We start from the raw sequence: 2777 nt of genomic DNA, 5'->3' as shown, positions 1-2777 counted from the left end.
CACCAGACTAAGAAGAGTCACAGGGTTTCAGTGCTTTCTACATAAACACTGCCTGGATTTCATAATCTTCCACTCTTTGAGGCGCTGCTATTAACAAAATTAGGCCAAGAAAAGGTGTTTTGGAGCATAGTCTGGGGAGATACCAGGACAGCTGCAGAGATACCCTTCTCTTTGTGCCTGTCTTACATCCAGCCCTATTTCTCATCCTGCTTCACGCTCAGTGGGTCGTTACAAAGTGTGAGCTCACTGCCCTAGAACAAAATCCACTAGGGAAACCCTAGCAGATGGAGTAATGCTTCTAAACCTTCTAAAGCTGGAAGCAGTGAATTATTTCCCTCCCCTCTGTTTTTCCTCTTTACTTCTCCTAGAACTGCTCTTAGGAAAGATTATGATAATCACATGTTAAGAATCCAGAGGAATTCAACATTCCTAGGTTTTCGTTTATTTTTTTTTAATCAAAAGCTGAGTGTATCTTTCCCCTCCATAGATCAGAAATCTCTGAATTCTCCAAAGTAGAAGTTGTGCAATTTATACCCTCATAGGGGCATGTTTCCAAACCATTCTCTTGTAGACAGTGTCAAAGGTGAGGAAGATTGGGACATTTCCCAGTAACAATCAGCTGACAGGCTTAGAGTTGTCAATACAGCAAAAGTCAACATTTTAAAAACAGAAGTGCAACCATGGTTCTGTTAAGGCATTGCCCCCCCCCCCCCGCACACAAGGTTGGTTTGTTGTCAGAGACATAAATGCGCCACCTTTGCACCTGGGTTAATGCTACCACTCAAGTTCCTTGGTCATCTAAGGAAGTTCTTCCCAAACTGGAAGCTGGAACCATGCGTAGATACTCAAAGGTCTCCAGACAATTAGTACTCTAAGGGGGCCTCTTATCCTTATGTCAGCAGCCATCCTCTGCCTTTGGAACATCATAGCGAGTCAGAGGGACAGGCCTATAGCAGCTACAGCAGCAATGAAGAGAGGTCAGTTTTGCATACAAGAAATGGAAATGCCCCCATAAGGTTCAGAATGCAGCTGCACCAGTCGACTGAATCTGCTTTGAGTTCTGTACAGTGGGGGGTTTCAGAAAACACATTCTCTGGGTAGTTTAGATCAAATGAAACTGAAGGGATGCACAGGGGAGCGGACACCGATGGTCTCCTATAATGGTGCTTTCTAGAGTACACGTCTGTTTTTCCCCAGCCCATATTCTAGTTTTTTGCTATCGTATATGCCTGGGCGACAGTCTAACTGAGTGATGGGGCAATATTCTGGGGCAAGGCAGGATGCTTTTCATAATGGGAAGCAGTTATATTGCTAAGGAACATAGTTCATGCAGGTGATCTAAACTCTGGAGATTCCCACCCCCCTCAACCCCCAATTCCCAGATGATCCGTTAACTACAACCATAAGACAGGGTGCATCATCAACCCAGTGTTTGAACATTTTATTGAGCCTCAGAAAAATTTAGCATTTCTGTGAGAGGAACTTTCCTGGAAACTCAACCCTGCTTTTCTTGATACTAGATAAAGGACCCATCTTCTGAACTGACTGGATTTCCTTATTTGCATAACTTTTTACTGACCCAATGTTTCAGCAAGCCCGCTGTTTGGTCAGTATTTCAAGAATCAGTCAAACACATTGCCTGACTGAATTTACCAAAGGCTTAGAGCAGTGGTCCTGTACCAGCATGCCCGTTTATCTGATTATGGTGTATTGTTACCTCTTGATAACAGCAGATCCATCAGAATAGACATTCTTGATCTGGGTGCCAGTGAGGGGGCAGGAATTGACCGAACACAGCATTAAAAGCCAATGAAAAGACAAGGTGACAAACACACTATATTTTCCAAATATTTAAATTTTGGTGGAGGTATTTGATTTGATGATTTATGGTAAAATGTTTTTCTTGCTCCCTTCATCTAATCATTCTGGCAAATCAAATGCTTTCACTTAATATTTGAAGGTGTAAATCTAATTTCTTCATTTTCCTCTCTCTGGGTATACTATCTCTTTAGTTCACCCACGGAAAGATATTTCAGTCCTACTTCTTAAATAAGCAATTATATTAGTAATATGTGTGCAGTCATCTTTCAGATTAAGAACAAATTAATGCTGATTTGTCATCCTCTCTTTAAAACTGCTTTTCATCTTGAAAGTGGTAATCCAATGTAAGACCCAGAAACAACTAGGATTGTTTGATGTTTTTATGCAATTAAGAGTTTTAATGAACCGAGACACACATATTTTATAGGTTTCAATGAGCAATCAATTAGCATGATGTAAATATCAGTATGTTATACTGATTTTGAGTATTCCTTGTCAAAAGTACACTTATATTTTGAAATTATTCTCTTTGTTAAAGTGAGTTATATTGTCTAGAAGGTGGAAATTATTGTAAGAGATCTTTTGTGGCAATGTATTTTTAAGCCATATAAAGTTTTAAAAATTGACCACGAATGTCTATTTGGCTTTGCAAAATCTGCAGGAATTCTACCAGTACTTTTCGCTCCTTGTTCTTTCCACCCTTATCTTTCCCATTCTCCTTCCTTGTGTCTTACTGATTCACCAGATTGAGATCGCTTCCTCAGCAGAAAGATCTCAGTAAAAATCAAAGACCAAGAGGCAAATCTATTGGAATCATCATGAATTTCACTCCTTTGTTGTCGTCGTTTTTCTTTTTTAAAAAGGCACACCTTTAACTTTATTTCCCCTTTCCTTCCTTCCTTCCTTTCTTTCTTTCTTTCTTTCTTTCTTTCTTTCTTTCTTTCTTTCTTTCTTTC

Source organism: Mustela nigripes, chromosome 14 (assembly GCF_022355385.1).
Source record: "Mustela nigripes isolate SB6536 chromosome 14, MUSNIG.SB6536, whole genome shotgun sequence".
Taxonomy (NCBI): domain Eukaryota; kingdom Metazoa; phylum Chordata; class Mammalia; order Carnivora; family Mustelidae; genus Mustela; species Mustela nigripes.
The sequence above is the reverse complement of the archived record's forward strand: the minus strand, read 5'-3'. Positions refer to the sequence as shown.